Below are 19680 nucleotides of genomic sequence, written 5' to 3' on the forward strand. Positions count from 1 at the left end.
TGGGGGAGAAAGCAGGTGGGGAGATTAGACATGTCTGATGCTGACAGAAAGCATGTTTGTGCTTAATACATTGGAGAAATTGTTCAGGAGCAATCCAGCCATGTGAAAATATGACCCTTGTAATACTGCCAAGGTCAGAAAAACCTGAGGAGATCTGCTGAGTAAGAGCTGGTCCTGCGAGGAAAAGCTGCCCAAAATCAGCAAGACCACGTTGCTGGGGCAGCTCCCATCAAGGTCCCACCAGGGCAGTAGCAGAGCCTCTGCAGCCCTTTTCAGTGCTTGCTTGTGCTCTACTCACAAGAACTAATGTTCCAGGCTTTCTCCAGCCCACCTGGCTTTGGGTTCTTCAATCACTTCTGAATCTGAAAATCACGTTGCTACAGAAAGGTTCATGAAACTTCTAGGAGGGAATTGGATCTTCTATAGTTCCTCTTTCCATGCTGTTTTCTTTGCCTTTTGCTCTGCTCTAAAAATGATCAAGTTATTAAACTGCTTTCCTTTCTACTTGTCAGGGCCAGCTTGAGGAAGAAGGAATTGCAGCTCTTCCTGCCTGCAAAAGTATGACTGCTTGGAGGGTCCTTCTGCAAATCCTAAAGAGGTATGTGAACAGTCTGGGGCAGTCCTGGGGAGCACCAAGTGCCAGAAGGAGGGCACAAGCTTGTACAGAAACATGATAGACAGAGAGGCAGGAATGCTGTTCCTCTGAAGTCCTTCTTTAGATTTCCATAAAGATTGACTATGAAAGACTCATACCCACTAAAAGATTTGGGCTTGGAGAGGCCAGGTTGGTGCCCCATCACTGCCACAGCAGCATCCTGTGAGATGTTTGTGGGAAGAACATCTCTGGAGATTGTCTGAGGCACTGTGAAGGGGGGAAAAAAAGATGAACTAGCAAAAAGTTAATTAAAACTCTTATTATGAGGTGGAATTTAATACTTTAAAAAATGCGGTGTGACACAGTGCAGCACTGCAGCTGAATTAATCATGAATGAGGATAGTAATTTTTAATTTTTGTGTGCATGAGAAAAACACTCAACAGATTTGACAATTAGAGCAGGGTAACAGCACTGCATGGCACAATGTGAAGTAGTTTTTCCCAGTGGTTTTTGAGAGAGAGCTAAACAGATGTGCTCAAATATTTACAAGTGCACAATATTCACATGCTTTTCAAATGCTGACCCTGCTGATTCGCAAAAGTCTGCTTCAATCTGGAGACCAGCTACTGCAGTGACATGGGCTATTTATCATCGGTAACACAGCGGCACTACCGCCAGCTCCCAGCGTACTGGTGTGCACAGTCATCTCCTGCTCTACTAGCAGTGCTACACCACCTCAGCAGCTCATCTGAGTCACCAAGGTGGACCATCACACACCTGGAAGCAGCAGGTCCTGGTGACTCAGCCCCAGTCAGGAGCCTGTGGGGCAGGAGGGGCTCTTGTGCCACACCGCAGCAAAGAGAAACAGAAAATAGCAGAGTTTGGGGCTTTGTGGGAGGATTTGAGGGAAACAGTCCCCTGAGACATGAGTCAAAATAGAATCCAGCTCCCTCCTGCTCGGCTGTGCAAGGAGGTCAACTGACAACAGAAACTTATCCCACTCTAAAAGCAGCTGTCTCCTGAGAAGATGCACAAAAAACACACATCTTTCTTAACGTTAAACTTGCATTATAATGCCAACTGCAATTTTGCTATAATTACATTTCAGTAGAAAGATTAGATCCATGCAGACCTGTGTGCAGCACTGATACCACGTGGGTCGCAGAGCTGCTTTCTGTCTTTTCTGACAAGCAACTGCCACGATGTTGAGCTCGAATACTGTAGCTTCTATTTAGTTATCTGCTCTAAAATACTTATTATCTGATAAGAAATTATGCAAAAATTCTCTAATGGAGATACACACAAAAGTATACCAGTACATCCAAACTACTGTGCTTGTTGAGGACCATGGTAGGAAATACCTGTGTAGGTTCTTGGAAGTGCATTGTACAAGGATCAGGAGAAAAGGGGCATTTCAAATTCAGGACTTTTGGGTTAAACTTGTGCTCTGCCCGAGGCTCCCTGTTAACCTCTCACAAGTCCTATTCTTTGAAGCACACCTTTGAACATAGTTTCACACCAGACCAGGTACACTGCGCTGGCACCTTCTACACAACTCATGCACCCAGCCCCACCCTGAGAAGCAGTCCTATGCTGCTCCTTGAGGAATACTGCTTGATTTACTGACCTGCACTGGAGCTGGTAGATACATCTACTCCAGCCAGGCAGGGCTCTTCCTTGCTTTTTAGCCAGGTCCAGCTCTTCTACCAGCTTAGGAATTCCTTCAGTTGAAGGATAAGGGGGCAAGGTCACTAAGGCTGCAAGGCTGCACCCATTCAGTTCCAACTGAAAAGTGACCAGAGGTTTGAGTTCAGCTATGGCAATAAAAACTGGACTAGCACAGCTGAAGGGAAGACAAGAGTCTGGAGGGCCTGTGTTGCATGTTTGCACTATGCAGTTCAGTGAGGTGAACAACTAATCGCCTGCATCAAAGTGATCACTGAGAAGCCCAGTGTATTTGGCCACGTGTCACTTAGCTGTCCTCAGTCACACTTCAGTTTAGAGCTGACAACACCAGCTACGATTGTCCATGTCTCTACCAGTGCAGGGTGTTTCATTGCCTCATTTTACTCAGAAGGTGCCCAAAGAAAAGTCACATTTGTTCAGCACAAGCTGTATTTGGGGAGGATCAGGTAAGCCAGATGGCAGTGTCAGTGATGGATGGTACAGATACCGTAGGGCTATGCCTGAATATCCTAACTGGGAAAGCTGAGCTGCGCTGTACCTCATTGAGATATTGACTATTGCAGCAGTTGCTTTACACTGTTCAATTGGCTGTGTAATTGCTTTCACAAATTAAACAAAAACAATGGTGAAAATATGTAAAATGTCACCTGGGCTGAATTGTGGTTCAGTTCCCCAGTGAAAATGGGTCTGGCAGCTTCCCCTCACTTCTTATCTGCTCAGTTTCAGCCTGAATGCTTTTCTGCTCACCAGCCCAGGATGGTGCTGCAGGTCAGGTTTTAATACGTTATTGGTGCTGCAGTGTGAGAAGCCCGGCTTGCCTGGCGCAGGCTGGGGTTATTAGCCCCGTTTTCCAAGCCTTCCCAGTCATCCCATGCCTTGTCTGGTTTTTGGTTTGCTGTGGTTGCTCTCTACTTTGCAGGGAAAACATGCAATGCTGCATTTTCCTCTTGAGCTTACGTTTCTTTCATTGTAGCATTTAGCCCTCTAAATGTGGCAGTTGTTCATCTAGTGAAGGCAACCGAAGGAATGAGAAGGAGCCACATTCTGCAACTGCAGAATGCACATCTGCATTTCAGTCTCTTTCCACTGCACATTTGTGGAGGTTGGACTTCATTTTCTTTCTCTCCTTTTCCAGCCTGTTTATGTAACTTGATGAAGTCACCTGAGTTTAGGAGCAGCGTGGAGCTACTGCATCCAACAAAGCATCAAGAGACGTTGTCACAACCCTACACACAGTAAGTGCAACTGCAGCGATCCTTCTCACAGGTTTTCAAGGAGCAGAGTAATCCAGAATGCATTATGTCCTCCCAGTGAAACTGAGCCTCAGTACCATTGAGAGTCTGAGCTGCCACAGCTGGAATCACAACCACAAAGATACAGTGTTTTCTGTCAGGCAGGCTGGAGGAGCCCATGTTTCTCATCAGATAGATATAGTAATGCTTTTTAATACTTTTTAATAGTTTACAAAATTATGATAAGCTCTGCAAGGCCATTTAAAATGGATAATCTTCAAGTGGTGTTAAGGATTAAAATGGGTCTGCCTTGAATGCCTTAATGGGCCCCTCACAGGCTGTTCAGCGTTATCAAAAGGTGATTTTAGAGTTTGTAATAAATATGTTCCTTTGGGGAAGATTAGAAGACGGGGTGGGATTTGCCATCCTTCTGCTACCTCCAAATTGCTGTGCTCTAACTGAATTAATTTCCGTCGGTCTTCCTTGAACTCCAGAGTGCCAGTTCACTTCTGTCTATTGTGCAGTGAAGAGGTTTGTCTTTAGGGGGAAATGTTTGCTCCAGGAGCTAGGGCGATTTCATATTTGATTATCAGCCTAGGAGAAATTAGTCAAATAAGGCTTTGGCTTAGTGAACACTTACATGTATGTTTAACCTTCCGTTCCTGAAGAGTCCTTTATATTTCAAAGTGCAATAAAATAAAGTGTGCCAGCAGAAATCTTATGGGGACTAGGGACTATGAGAGCTATTTATTCTCAAAGCAGCATCGACTGGCTTTATTCAGAAAGCTTTCCTCAATGCTTTTTCAGTTCACTGTCCATCTCCTTGGCTTTGTTGCAGTCCCAGCCTCCATTCATGTGACTTTTCCCTCAGAAAGGAGAAAAGGAACTGTTTAGCGAGAAGTTTAGGATAAACATAAAAATAAATTATTTTGGTGACTGTTGTGTCTGTTGAGATCCCTTTTAAGCAGGTAGCAGATGATAAATTATTTCTTCATATTGTGTTCTAGCCTTAAAATGGCTGGGCCTGAAATTACTGGGAGATGTGGTGTTTAAGAGGAAACAGGTAAAGTTAGTGAAAATACCCTCCTTAAGCATTCATTTGTCATTTCACAGTGCTCCATACTGACTAAGTCCGTGTACTTGGGCAACCAAGTTGTCAGAGTGGTACAGAAACCCCCATAATTATCCTTCTCTGCAATCAGTCTGAGGTCTCTCTTTATATATAAATACTGTTGCATGCTAGTTAATGGAGTTAAAGTATGATTATGAAACTTTCACATTTCCCAAAAAGTTGATGGATGAACAGCTTCGTATGGAGCCCAGCAGAGAACATACCACCTACTGTGAGTGTCCTTCTAGCAATTAGCCTCACTGCTATTTCTGGCTGCCTACAATCAACTTGAACACTGAAACTTACTAATTTGCTGGGAACGGTTTTAGAGAGTGATTTCTTTTGGCTTTGCCAAATTTGTTTGATCTCTGCTAACTCTAAAGCAGTCTTCTATCTGCTTAGTTACCCATCAGCCTGAACTTTGTGGTCTGGACCCAGCATTTCCAGCAGTTTCATATGGTCTGATTTCCAATTATTTGCTTGCTGAGACACCGAAAACCCATAAAAGACTGAGTTTCTCCAGGTTTTGGTCTAGTGACCATTTCAAGGAATAACTGAGGAAGGGGTGAAGGGGGATCCATGGGGCTTCCATTGTGCTAACTCTGTGCTGCTGGTGCTCCCAGTTCACACAGAAGCTGGAACACATAGTTGGGCTTGGCAAACAACCCTGTCCCACCTATGGCTACATCTATCTGCTCCTTTTATTGTGACTGTCCCCAGCTAACTAATCCCAATTTAACTCAGCCTGAAGACGCATGCTTCCTAAATTTCAAATTTCAGATTTTGAGTCTGTAGTTAGTGCTTAGATCTCAACTATGGGGTTAAGCTCTGAGTCAAGAAATTAAAGTGGGCAAGCGATCCTATTGCCTTCTGCATTTCACACCCTTAAAGTTAATCCTGTTTTTAGACATGTTGATGAATCAGCCGAACATCCTACTACTGAAAGTGCAGAGATTTTACTTTGACAACATGAATAATTCTGTTAGCCTCTGTGAGTCTATTCATGCTTAAACAGCAGAACCAACATCTGAACAACTGGACCTTGCAGATCAGACAGTCAACTGGAAAACTCTACTGAGTTTTAATTTTACTTTTACACTTTTAATTTTGCCCTACAGTACAATGATATTTAGATATTTTTGCCTGCAGAACCATGCTGGGCTATTGAAAGCACGTGTGGAATCTGAAACATTTATGGTGCAAACATCATGTCAGCATTCTCCTACACAAGAGATGATGAAACTTCCTAAGATGAGAGCCTATGTAAATATGTGTTATGCATCAGCTAGGCAAACAGATGAGGGAATGTTGTTTTTAGAAGCTCCAGATGATGGCCATGATTCTGCAATGTGATTATTGTAAGAAGAGACATACGTACACCCATCTGCAGTCCAACTAAGTTATCCTTTGCAGATCCACTGCAAGACCAAGCCACCAATTCTGCGCAGCCACCAGTGCTGTCTGTGATTCAGGAAAACTGAGAAAAGCTGAAAAGGCTGAACTTGTCGCCCTGAAGGAGATGAAAATGCTTCAGAAAAACAGGAACCCTTCCATGCATGCTAAAAGAATTCTTGTTCAATTAAACCTCTTATACCTGTGTGGCAGCAGCTTGTATCTCTTAATCCCTGGCTCACTGTTAGTCTCTGCACATAGTACCTGTCTTAAAACCCCTCAGACTGAGAGGGGACCCTTCCACTGTGTCTATCTCCTCCTGGCCATTGAAGGTCACTTTGGCAGTTCCTAAAGAGTTATCTTCTTTACAGAAAACACTTGGAGCAGCAGGGTGAATGCCAGTGTCAAGCCTGGAGCTGTAATCAAAGGAAAGGAAGTGCCCTGCCCCTGTGAGATAAACCTTCTCTAACCCCAGGTTAAAAAATAATAATAATATAACAACAAAAACAATTAGAGCTTCCACTGCTCAAAGATAGCTGTTAACAGACCTGCTGATTTTCAGAAGTAGCATGTATGGGCATAAGTATCTATAAAAGAAAACCAACAAAACTATCCTCCATAAATTGTAATGTCTTCTTCTGTATTCATATTAATACTTACTTTAAACCTTGATGTCTAACTCTTCATGAGCATTCCTGTCTGGAGAAATTAATTTATGCTTTGTTCTGAAAGCATATCAGCAAATGGGCATTGATGCTGATAGCCATTTATTGCGCCAGCAGTGAGGTTAAACAGCTTGTGCTTTTAACTGCATGGTACAAAAGATATCAAACTATTTGCTTGAGATATTAATCCAGGATGACCTGATATAACATGACAGTAAAAGAGCTTTTCCCAAAGAAGGGAAATGTGTTCTCTGCTCGGTACCTCCTGCTGGCTCTCTGCTCCCAGTGAATAAACATGCAGCTGATTTCTCCCAGCCAGGTGTGATCCAGCAATGAACTGGCAGCACATCCTTGTATCTGTGAATGCCAAGTCTAACTCACAGAAGCAGCCCACCACCAGCTCTGCAGCCAAAATGCTTGCTCCATTTTCTCAAGAATCAACAAAATACCACACAAACAAAAAATTCACTCAGTATATGTCTCTAAAGATTGAAGCACCATGGTGTATATACAATGAAGCATCATGTGCAAGAATGGTTTTTCATGACTCAGCCACCATAAATGATTTCATGGAAGCAAAAAGGGAAACTGTGCTTGAGGGAAATGATAAATGGTCTAGATTTACAAAGTCTAATCTCTACAGATGAACTAGAAATTTGAAGGAGAAGAGCTTAAACATTGGAATATTTCATCTGAAATAACCTGTTTCCCAGAAGAGGGGAGGCACGTGCCCTCAGACTGCAGCTGCTGAATTGTCCAGTAGGCTGGCAAACAAAAGTACATGCTCTGTTTGCATATTTGTCCTGTGCCTTTTGTGTCCCAGCTTCAGTTCTATTCAGGTTCATTCTGTTTTTCTGTTACTCAGAGAAAAAAATAAACCCCAAAAAAACATTAAACTCAGCTCATCAGCTCTATGTGGTCTCTCATACAATCATCTCTTCACCATAAAATGTGCAAATGGATTTGAGTAAGTCAGTCTTGCCTTGGTTTGGGAATAGGGGAAAAGAGGGTTAACAAAATATGTGTCTGTATACCTAAAGATAAGAAAAGTTGTGTGGTAGGTTTCAGTGTCTGAACAGTATTCCTCATGATGCAGCTCTCACAGAATGGAAGAAAAACCAAGCAACCTCGTGGTTAATTGCTGTAATGGAGTACAGATAGTTGCCATTGGCTGAGCAAGAATTCATATGTTGCTGATCCTCTAATTCACTGTGATACTTTGGATGTTAAGCTCTGAAGCAGTGCTGAATTTGGCAAAGCAAGGACAAAAACCCATTCCTATTCTGAGCATGCTACTTCAGCTACTTGCCTTTCTTTCAGGAAAGGGATTTGTTGACAGCAAAATTATTTTCTTAGAAAAACACTAAATGAGAAGATGACAAATGCTGTTGTGAATGTTCACACAACTCCAGGAGCAATCAACCATGATTATTCAGACAGGCCTTGTGCAGGAAGGGATAACGCTAAAATCTTGAAATTTGGCAAGAATAAGGTTTTCAATAAAGACTAGCACTTACAGTTGCTCTGGAGAAAATCTAGTTTCATTAGCCAGATTCATGCTTATTTGGAATTGACCATGTGCAGTGGAACATCTTGTCTGTATGGATGCAATTAAGAGATGCACAGTGAATAGTTGCCCCGCAGTTAGTGTAACATATGCTCCAGTACTTCCAGACGTGACTACTGTAGTTGGTAGCAAAGTCCTGATGTCTTCAATGAAACCTCACAGTTAGTCATATAAAAACCGCTACGTGTGAAAGCAGCTGCTTTTTCCCTCTGTGGAAAATGTGTGATAGAGAGAAGAGGAATCCATGTTGAGGAACTGACTGCAAGGCTGAGGCCAATAGGTAAAGCCCTGGCATATTGCATTCATGAGACAGAACGGTATTCCTGCCCAGTCTGCGACCTGCTGCTTGCCTTCTGGCAGATGCTTTTATCTCTCTTACATTACGCCTTGTGCATCTCAATAAGAAATCCTCAGCCTAACCCCTGCTAAAGGCATCAGAGCATCCTCCTCAGGTTTCGTAAGTGTCCATGTGATGTGCTTAACAATTATATCTCAGGGCTATACATACTGTAGGCTTGGTCACTGCACCAGACCACTGCCACAGCATCTTCAGCACGGGGGCTGAGGTGCACTTGGTGACTCTGATGCCTGTTTTATATGAGGCAGTAAAAGGCTGCAGTCTTAGAAGGCAGAGATCTGATGAGTAGCAATCTTGGTGTCAGTGGAATCAGGGGACCTGAACCCTCTTCACATCTGTGGTGCCAACAGCAAGGGCTGAGCTTTGCAAATTGCATGCATTTCCTCGGGGTTCTGTTCCTGTGGAGCACTGGCTCCACACAAGCTCTAGTGGGACTGTCCCTGGTTCCCCATGCGCACTGGCTAACATGAGCCCATCTCTCATCATGACAAACCTGGTGGGTGGTGTGCAGTCTCATCTGGTGCTCCAGTTCATGGCAGTATCTCTTTCTCTGAAGGTAGCAGGGCTGTGCTGAATCTTTGGATGAGGCAAAAATATCCCGGCAAGATAAAAACTGACAAGATTTTCTTACCCAATATGAGCTTATCTGTATAAGGCTTCTGAATGTTCAGTAGTTTGTACTCCACTCCTGTGTGCTTTACTGCTGTTTTCTGGAATCAGTAGAGGAAGTAACAAATTAACACCAAGAAAAGTGTTCTTGCAGCAGCACCGCAGTGGGGAAAAAGTCATTAACTGTTGGAAATCCACCCAAAAGCATTCCTTCGATGTTCCAGAGCCCATAGGTCTATCATGGGAAAAGCTTTGGAAAGGTATGTGCAATTCTGATGCCAAATTTGAAGTGGGATTTCTTGTGCCCTTTCCGGACAACCTTCCTTTTTCAAGCCCAGGGGTTGGAATATTTCCATCCTCACTCTGCACTTAGAGGCATTCTTCTCTCAAGAAATCTGCAGGAGCTGGGGCTATGGGTGCAGCTCTTTCTTTTGCTTCTACAGATACCATCCCTATCCAGGAGCTGTGTGAACAGAGGTCAGATCCTGTCCAATTATGGCAGATAGCAGATGTCTCAAGTGCAAAAGCACAGCCTAAGCTGTGAGTCAGAGAATGCGAACACCCCTCCATGCGCCAGGGAAGGTTTTGGAGAGCCCTGCCTGTCTCTTCCTCCATGCAGTAGTTGATAAAACGTTGCTGCAAGGTCATGGACAACATTCCAGCTTATCTAAACTGCAGATAAATACACCTCTTTCCCAAAGAGCATACAGAAGCAGCTGTTCAGCACTGCAGTGTGTTACAAATGGTTCCTTGTCTCTCCAAGGTGGTTGTTCTTCAAAGCAGTGTTCTGAGAAGTGCCTGACACCTGCACCAAACTGTGATGGCCGGAGAGGAGATTAGAGCAGGAAAAGGCAAGGATTTGCCAGTCTCGTGGGCATCTCCTTAACTCAGATGCACAGACAAGGCTCAGTGCTGCCAGGTTTGAGGTTATCCTGGGGCAGAGGCAGGAGCAGGGCCTGCCCCACTAAGGCCAGTGCAGGAGGTGCAGGTCCCCTGCCAGCCCCATAAATGGCCTGGGAATGAGACAGCCTCGCCTTTTCAATGTTGTAACCAGAACCACACAAGATAAAGCAACTGTACCGCACATGCCAACAGAGAGGCAACCCGCTGGGTGCTGTGGGGCCTCCTGGTAGGAGGCAGGAAAATGCACAGAAAGAGCTGTGTTCCAGTGCTGTCCTTTCCTTTCTTTTGGTGTAAAACCACCCAGGGCAGTGTTTGTTTATCGTCCTGGGCTCGCCTGTGTGAACAGAGTGCTGACTCTCTGTTTAAAAGCCCCCACAGTGGGCAAGCTTTATAAGGCCAAATTAAAACCATTAATTTGCTGTGTGATCAATCAGGATGACTGACAATTGATGGAAATGCTTTAAAACAAACAGAATCCTCAAAAATAAATAATTCCGTTCTTCTGAACTGAGCACAGCTCTTCATCTCCCCTCAAACATTTCTTTTAAGATACTGTTTACACAGATTTAATCAGTTGTGTCACTAGGGCACAGCAAAAGCAGCAATGTGACCTGCTGAGATTTAGCACCAGATTGCGATTTACAATCAAGGCAACAAGAGTCACTGAAGTGCATAGCTCCCGCCCCAATTACTAATTAATCAGACCCAAAGAGGTCTCCATAAAAGGCATAGCCGTCAGCTCTGAGCCCTATAAATCCAAAGGGCTTTTCTCTTTTTCAGGTAGGGAAGGTGACCTAGGGGGTTATGCATCTTGTGGCTGGGAGTTTGTTAATGTTAAGGATTTGGGTTCCCTCTTGCTTTTCTTCCTTTCCTTTCCTTCCTTTGCTCTATAATAAATGCTGATGGCTTGTTTGCAGTAAAGCAATGCTCAAAAGGCACTGAGATGCTGGCTGGGATGAAATGAGTTGGCCAACCTTACTTGAAGATGTGAATATTCCTATGCTTTTGGTTGGTTTGGCTATGTTTCTTTTAAATTTGCTTAAAAGAGTTAGCATAGCAGCAATGTTTGCACTGGTTTCCAGTGGGGGAAATGGTAATGTGGTGGCTGGGGCAGGAGAGAGTGCAGCTCAATGCACTGCCCCATGCTGTGGTGTACCAGCCTTGTGTGAGTGTGGAGCTCTGTGTGTTGGGCTCCTGCTGGCTTTGCTGGAGGTGAGGCTTTGAAGTCTACACTGCTGCAGAGAGCAGTGCTGCTCCCTGGGGCTGGAGGAAATTCCCCATGTCCCTCAGCAATTGTCAGCTCCTCTTCTAGGGGATGGAAAATGCCCGCTGCCCTTTGGCTCTAAGAGGCTGGGATCAGTGGGCTCTGTGTAACACCTCAGTAATTGCTCAGTGTGTCTTTTCAGTATTTCAAGGCAAAAGAGAGGGCCAGTACTAGGGGTGGGGTGGAAAGAGAAGGAAATAGTATGAGGTAGATCCTCTCATCTGATGTTTTCACTTGCTTTAGGCGCTTCATCTCATTACTTGTACGGTCAGGCCAAACCTCCTTGATGCTGATAGTTCAAAATAGAGTCCCACAGCTTCTAATGTAAAAATAATATGGACTTTAAGGTGAAGCCACAAGATACCGTGAAAACAGGAAGTCCAGTGTGCCATTAAAGTGGGTTATTTAATTACAAATTCTGTTTTTGAAGGACATTTATTTCTTGAGAACTAGAAGTAACAGGATAAAAACATACTGGTGATATTTTTCTAGTTGCTTTGTTAAATGCACGGCTGTGCACATTGCACAGGGGAAAGGAAAAAACCTTTCCTTTCCTCCTCTCTCCCCTCAGCAGCATACCCAGGAACAGAACTGCACATCTGTAAATCAATGCATCATTAGATTCTCATCAATTTGTAAGCTTCACTTGGTGTATGGCTAAAATAATCCCACAAGGATAACTAAATAAATGTTTACTTTCAGGCCCACACAACTCTGACCAGCAGAAGCACTATTACAGTTGGAGGGTTTTTTGGTTATTGGCCATCTCTTTTGTTGTTTTTGTTTTGTTTCTCACAACAGTCCATGCTGAATAATTATTTTAGGTGCACTTCTACCAGTATATTCATTAGCTGAGGATCTCTGGACATATTAAAAGAACACAGTAAAACAACTAATGATGCACTTGAGCAGTAACAGGTTGTCATTAGAGCAGCATCTGCTCTCATCAGAGTTAATTATTCAGTTGCTTTGTTTTCCAAGTAGGTGTCTGGTAGAATTTAGCAGAATCTTAATTAAAACACATTTTCAAACTCCATGAATGCTCATCTCATCTAAAGAAATCAAGACAATTTCTACCATAAACATCAAGCTTCAGTTGAGCCATCAAGGAACAGCAGGATTCCAGGCAAGGCAAGGCCTGGGCATCAGCCACTGGTGCACCAGCCTGTTCAACAGAAAAAACTACCCTGTGCAGACCACTGACCAGCACAGGTGTGGGTTTGGCAATGGGGATACTCATCCTGGATAACTACTGGTCTGCACAAACGCCAAGGGTGCTGCATGTGGTCTCTAGGCTGCTCCCCAGAGCATGGTGTGCCTCCTGCTTGGGTGCAGAGCTGCCCTAATACCCACTCCTACCTTCCTCTGCGTGCCCTGGAAAACGCTGCTGTAGGCAGCTCCTCCTAGCTGACCTCTAGGCAGATGCTTGTTATTTTGAAGCATTTTGTTTCCCTGCTTTCTTCTGTGTCTCTCAGGGAGGAAGGCTAACCTCCTCCTTGGTAAGCTGCTGATGCAGTAGCTGGAGGTGTGCCATAGAAACTTCCCTTTTGGATGTGTCAAGCCCAGCGTGCACCTGGGGTTGCTCTGAACGGGCAGTGGGAGCGGGGTGAGGCCACCGTGTCCTCCCACATAGCAATGTCCTCATAAAGGAAATGGCCCAGCAAGGTGCATGAGCTAAGGCATGGTTTGCTCTGCTCCAGTGTTATCGGCTGTTGCTTTTCAGGGTCTCTGTTTTATTGGATTTTGGCAAGCACGTAACAAAAAAGTTTGGTGTAAGAATAAAAAGATTTATTTCCCAATGGCAAGCACAGCATATGAAGGGTTGAATCCTCAGCTTGGACTCGCTTTCTGCAGTGCACTGAGTTATGCCAGGAGCTGGCCCGGAATTTTCTATCATAAAAATGCTGTTTCACCAAAAGGAAATGTTTCGTGGAAACAGAGTATTTACAGACAGGCTGGGTTCAGCCTGTCAGTGAGGTGGGAATGTTTCAGTGCTCGATACAGGAATTATTTTTATAAGACTATTTATGAATGATCTCATTAAAAGGCGGCGGTTGTTGCTTTGAGTTGTTTGTTTTAATGAAAGGGATAGTATCAAAGTTGCCCTTTTATATAGCATTCTCAAACTTTTTGGCACAGTGATATTTTGGAATTAGAACCTCTTCCTCAAAACTTTTAAACTCCCCCAGAGATAGGAGAGTTACCTGCTGGCCTAACAGGGCAAGCTGTAACTGTGTGTACGCACACACGCTGGCTCCATGCAGCAATCTCTGTGTGCCCCTTCCCACCCCCTGGCTCCCCAGGGAGCGTGCCGGCACACACACTGCTTGGGCTTTCTTTCTGCTCTCCTGATCCCTTTGCAAAATAAGAGCTCTCCCAATCAAGAATGTCTGTTTGCCTGTCGTGAACTGAAAAATGGAAATCTGAAGCTTGACCGTATTTTAATGGCTTTTTTGGAGGTCTTTTTAAGGAGCTGAGTGAGCAAACTGTCCTGTGCAGTGTCACAGGACTTCTGACTCCACTGATGGAAATACCTTCTGGTTTGGGCTCCTTGAGGGAAAATGCCTCTGAAGAACACCACAGTGTTTGTTTATATCTGGGTTTCTGCTGAATGTAACGGCATAGCTCACTATTGAAAGCAGTCCCTGTGCCAGCAGTGCAGTGTGTGAGATGACAAGGGACCCCTACATGGGGGAGCCATCCTTCTCCTCACTGCTGCTTCACACTTCAGGCAGCAGTAAGGCAAACCAGACTCAGCCATCCCACCAAGCCACAGGCAAGAGCTCAGCCTTTGTGTTAAAATTAGGCCTGTTTCTCACAAATAGATGCACCCAGCCTGTACAGGCTCAACAAGTCTGCAGGCTGAGGGCAGCATCTGGCAAGGAGCTTGCACCCTCCACCTCACCATTTGGACTGCGCAGTAGGATCTGGTCAAATGCCTTGAATGTGGGAAAAGGAAAGAATACAGGGAATAGTCCCAGTAAGACTGAGCTCATCACCACCAGAGCCCCAGCTGGGTCCCCATTGGGCAAAGCAACAGCTGCTCAGTTACCTGGGCAAGCTGATTTTATCCACTGATTGCAGCTGCAGCCTAGTGAAGCTAGGCTGAGAGCTGCAGGGTTGGGAAGTGCTGCCCCATCTATCCTACATCCTACAGGAGGGCTGATGCTGCTGGAGGCCACTGAGATGCTCAGGCTCTTCTAGGTAAGGCCATGCGAGCTGTCTGCAGCACTGTGGTTAGTTTCATAGTGTTTACATGGGGTTATTGTGGTTGGTGTTGTGACAGCCATATTGCCTTTTGTGCTGCTTGAACTCTTGAAATAGTGTCCAAGTGAGCTATAATAGAGAAACAGAGAGGTGAACATGCAAGTCAGTGCTAGCAGGAGGGACGAGGGAAGCTGCTCACTTGGATGGAGACCTGGAGGATGCTCATGGTTGTCTGCTGTGCGCTGTCAGTGGCTGGAGTGGGGCCACGCTTGGCCAGCCAGGGCTGCTGGCTTCCCCTCCTCCAACACAAATTGAGATCAGCTCAATTAGGCAGGCTTCATGCAGCAAAAGCAGAGAAAGCCAGAAAGTCCTCTGTGACATTTATCTCTGTCTTCATTCCTGGGGGGAGCAAAACACGCACACAAACCCCTTCTAATGAAAATCAGACAGTGTGAGCAAGTGGTGCTGAAGCAAAGTTTTTCTGCTCCTAAACTGTACTTCAAGTCATTACAAGCTCTGCTTGCCAACGTTACAGTAGCTGAAGCAGTATGTACAGCCTGTGATACGCAGACTGGAGTAAAACCTTCTTCATGACATTTTGTTGTATGGAAAAGCTTGAGTTTTTGGAAGACACTCCGATAACACAATATGGAAAGCATGCTATCTTAGCATTTCCTACGCCGACTTGGAATGCCTTCTGTTTGGAGAGGATCCACTGGCAAGTGAGGGAAGGTCTGAACAGTCAATTTAGATTTTTCTTTTAAATGTATTCTGTATGCATATACTGTAGTTATTTTGAGATTTTTGCCTTCTGGAATGATTACTGTCTGATACCAGCTAGAAAAGTCATTATGCATAAAGCATAGGTGTGCAAAGAGTTGGATAGCTCAGGGGAGAAGTGGGTAAACCCACTAGGATTTGTTAAGAGGGACAGATCTTACCTGTTTCAAGCTCCTATTCTGCACCTGCAAAGCCATTAACACCTCTCCTCAGATGTGAATGAAAAAACAAGTGAGCCAGTTGCATCCTGTTTCTTGACCAAGAAAACAGACAGAAAAAAATACGATTAAATTACAATCTTGCTTTTTTGTCCTTTAAAGAATGGTTTTGCTGAGATAGCCAAGAGCAAATACAGCACATGCTGCTGGACCAAGTGTGTGTCTTGTCTTTGCCAACAGTGAGTCCATCCTTTTGTGGCTGTGTCCCTCTGTGCCCAGCTGAGGGGCTCAGGGGTGTCCTGAGGTGGGCACAGGTCTGAGGACTGTACCCACTTGCCCAGGGCAAGAGGAGAGCCTCACATTCCTTCCTGAACACACGGGGTCAGGTCCTGCTCAGCAGCAAGTCTAGTTTGGCACCATTGTGCTATGGGAGCGCCCACACGTCTGTTCCAAGGAGCTTAGAATTTGCAGGGGAGTACCAGTGAGTGGGATGGAATATGTAGCAGCATTACCCATTCCCTCCAGCTGGCTGTGAGAGGCAGGAGGGTTGGTGCAGGGTTGTGCTGGGTGCCTGTATGGCTGGAGCCGTGTCCTATCGCTGTGTCATGGGCAATGTAAAGCTGATCACCTCTGCACTGTGCTAGGGAAAGGCAGTCCAAAAAGAGCATGCAAACAGAAGGGAGCTCCTAAGAGGGAAAGAGGGGAAAAGAAACAATTGAGCTCTTAAGAGAGGAAAAATACATTGCTGAAAGAGAAGGAGAACTCATGAATCCTGCTTTTTCTCTGGGCTCTCTCCCACGGCTTGATGATCTTGCATTCATTCTGATGAAAGCTTTTCCTGCGGCTGGAGTATTCATACGTTGTTTCCCCTCTAGGATCTGCAGTATCTAATAGTAATTTCATATTGCAGCCTTGCTTCTTGGAGAGAATAGTAGTTCAAGACTCTGCACATATTTTCTTGAGACTCCCAAGAATTTGATACAACTGAGCTTTCTCTGTGGCACTAAATTGGGCTGAAATCTGTCATCAGAGAGCAGCAGCACCACAAAGGGTTGGGAAGCGAATAGTGCAGTTGCATAAATCTTGCCTCTTTAAGAAACCAGACTGGGAAAAGATATACATAAACAATATGGCATTGCTGTTTGCTGTCTTCGTCCATATTTAATCAATATCAACAGATGTTTTAACCACCGCATGTCAGCATGCACCATTATTTGCAGCCCATCAGTAAATAAAATTGGGCTCAGCCAGGTCGTGACGTGCAGGAGCACAGAGATGTGTCTGGGAGAGCTTCAGGAGCATCACGGCTCCCAGGGCTCAGTCTCCTCCTTTCTCCAGGTGGCTGCCATGTCCCAGGTGCCCCAGAGGCCACCCTTTGGGCAAAGCTTATATAAGAGCCCAGAGTTTCATCACTGGGTTCTTCATTGGGATGCTGGGCATCAGACCATCCTGTCTTCTCCTGCACAGTTTACGTGTATATTTTCCTTACAAATTCTGTCTGTCAATGAAAAGGGGGCAGTGTTACAGAGCTGTGGGCACACGTTATACATTCTGCCAGCAGTAATTCCTTCCTCCATTTATGTTATATCTTTAGTGCATTCCTTGAGCAAGATAATCATAAACATGCTTTAAAAATAATTAAAAAAGGAAAGGTTAATGCAGTTGATATCAAGGACAGAAGTTGGCCAGACAGTGAGAAGAAATTGCTGCAGCCACGAGGCTGTGGGCAGGCTGGAGCAAGGTGCTGGGAGCAGGTCAAGGATCACACTGCCGGCTGTGCAAGTGTGTGTTTGCTGTAGCAGGGCAGGAAGGTTTTTCAGCAACTTTCCCTGCGTGTGTTGCTAACAAGTCTCCCCACAGACTTACCAAGTGAGCAGAACTGCAAATGTTTCTCTTTAGAACTAGAAGTAATCAGAGAAGGTCTAAATGGCAAACAGTGATCCAATATATACATTTGTCACAGATATAACGTAGAGTCAGCCCAGCCTTTTTGATGTCACATAAACATGTCACTCTTAGCCGACTCCGTTTTGTTCATCTGTGACTGTACAACAAGCGGTACCGGTTATGTTCCCTCACTGCTCTCGTTACCCTCAGGGCTGAGGGGCGAAGAAAAGTTTGCGTTTTGTATTGCAAATCCATCCAATATTTAGACAACCTGTTGAGAAAGAGATGCATAGGGAATGAATGGGCATCCTGCATGGGGTGGGCTTGGCTCCCTCATGCCCAGTGCCTGCTTCTGTGGAGCATTGCTCCTATGGGAGCAAATGCTTGCATTCTAGTGGCATGTTCTAACTTCTGCTATGTGTGTGTGTGTGATGTAGTGCTAAGCTCCCATGCTGGTGTTGCTGTGAGGAGCCTGGGACATGGGTACCTTCAGTGTGCTGCTGGAGGGCCAGCGGGAGCAGCTGAGCTCACAGAGGCAGGCAGGGATCCCTCTGCTCCCAGCCAGCAGCTAAGGAGCAATGAGTCCTTTTATGCTTTCTTTACATAATAGGCTTCAGAAAGCTGGATGTTTCCTCATCAATAACGTGAAAAAGAAATTCCCAGTATTAAAGGAACTGAGATGTCGTTGAGCAAGCCTTATGTTATTGTGGTTAACAGTCAATAAGGAAAACCAGAGTTTTTGTTCTTCTGACTTAAAAAGCATCAAGCTGTAAATATCGAACTCAAGTCTATTTTAGTATTATGTGTTTTTGTGTTGTTTTTTTTTTTAATTCATGAACAAATTTCCTCCCAAGGTCCTGGTGTCAGTTTGCTTCCCCCTTTTCTCCTTTCAAAGTGTCAAATGCAAGAGCCTTCTTAAAGCCTGGAATTTTTTGCATTCAAGTAAAAAAAATTAGTCCTGGGAGTGCCACATGGCAAAGGGGGATTTCGGTGCTTGTGAAGGGCCATAGAGGAGCTGTGTGTTGGGGCCTTACTGTGCAGCTGCCACTGAACGTGGCCATGCACTGCTGGGCTGCTGTGTCCCGTACTGCAGAGAAATGCTGGGTTGGGATTGTTTTGAGTGGAAAAAGCCAGAAATCCTCATCTAGGTGGTGGCAGCGCATCCTGCAGCGAGCTTTCCTTCTGGGCAGGGGCAGGGGCAGGTTCAGGGGCACAAGCTGCAACTGAGCACTGGAGATCCAGCAACCCAGGGTAAAACACTGTGAGTAATAACAATTACTCAGCTATTCAGATACTATTTATAAACAAGCAAAGCTGTATGCTTACATAAACTATTGAGCTGGTCCACAGATCATGTTAATCACTAAATATAGCCGTGTTGCAAACCCTTTATGCAAAAATTGTTATTTATATATATTGAGTGCTACAAACAAATGCTTCATCTTCAGTACGTAGAGGAGAAAAGCAATTTGTTTTGTTCTGTTTTTGTCCAGACTGCTCCTAATGGGCCACATGCACTCTCATAGGACAACCACCTGAGGGCAGGGGCTGCCACCTACACGTGTGCGGGCTCCTGGCGAGTCCCTGCTGCAGGGCAGGTGCGCTGTAAGTCCCGTAGGGCTTCACTGCTTCATCTAGGGAGCAGGTATTAATTAAAACGGCCCTCGCTGTGTGTCACACCGGTATGTGGAGGGGCCAGGGGCATGGGAGCAGGACTTTCCCCGCTTTGGTCAAGTGTGTTTAACAGCTCATAAAGAACCCCCCTGCCGGGCTTCTCACTGTAGAAGCCTGTACCCTGGCTGCCTCTCGCCTTGTCCCAGGGCTGCGAGGTCCCTGTGTGACACTGCAGTGAGCCCCTCCGCGCTGCGGCACGCAGCACATGGGAGCATATGGCTCAGAGTCTGGTTTGTTTGTTTGCTTTAGGTTTTTTTGTTTCTTTCTATTTTGGTTTACTGTCACAAATAATTCAATTATCCCATGACTTGCCATTTCAGTTATGCATTGTCTCTGTTCTTGTTTGACTCGGGGGCAGCTGTTGAGCTCTCCAGATTTAGGGCTCAGATCTGCTCGTCATTATGAGCGAGCACAGCACAGTCCGCCTTGTAAAGCCAGCAACCCTGTGCGGTGGCACGGCGGAGGGACGTGGCCCAGGGAGGGCCACACACAGCCCTTGTGGATCCACATCCACAACACTTGTGTTTAGGGGTCGTTTCCAGCTGTCATCTCAGCTCCTCAGAGAGCTGTGAGTCTTCCCTAATTTTGAGC

General features: G+C 45.2%; 1 protein-coding gene across 4 annotated transcripts in view; it reads left to right on the forward strand.

Annotated features, from left to right (window-relative positions):
* The window catches only part of LOC107316541 (uncharacterized), a 171253-nt gene that overhangs the window by 102750 nt on the left and 48823 nt on the right, over nucleotides 1-19680 (forward strand). For all 4 annotated transcript variants that reach the window (XR_014948354.1, XR_014948355.1, XR_014948356.1 and 1 more), the window contains exons 3-4: nucleotides 513-598; nucleotides 3418-3517. The gene's annotated coding sequence lies outside the window, so the exon portion shown is untranslated. The remainder of the gene's footprint in view (nucleotides 1-512; nucleotides 599-3417; nucleotides 3518-19680) is intronic.

Source organism: Coturnix japonica, chromosome 7, assembly GCF_054131305.1.
Source record: "Coturnix japonica strain WE chromosome 7, WE-NBRP24, whole genome shotgun sequence".
NCBI classification, from domain to species: Eukaryota; Metazoa; Chordata; class Aves; order Galliformes; family Phasianidae; genus Coturnix; species Coturnix japonica.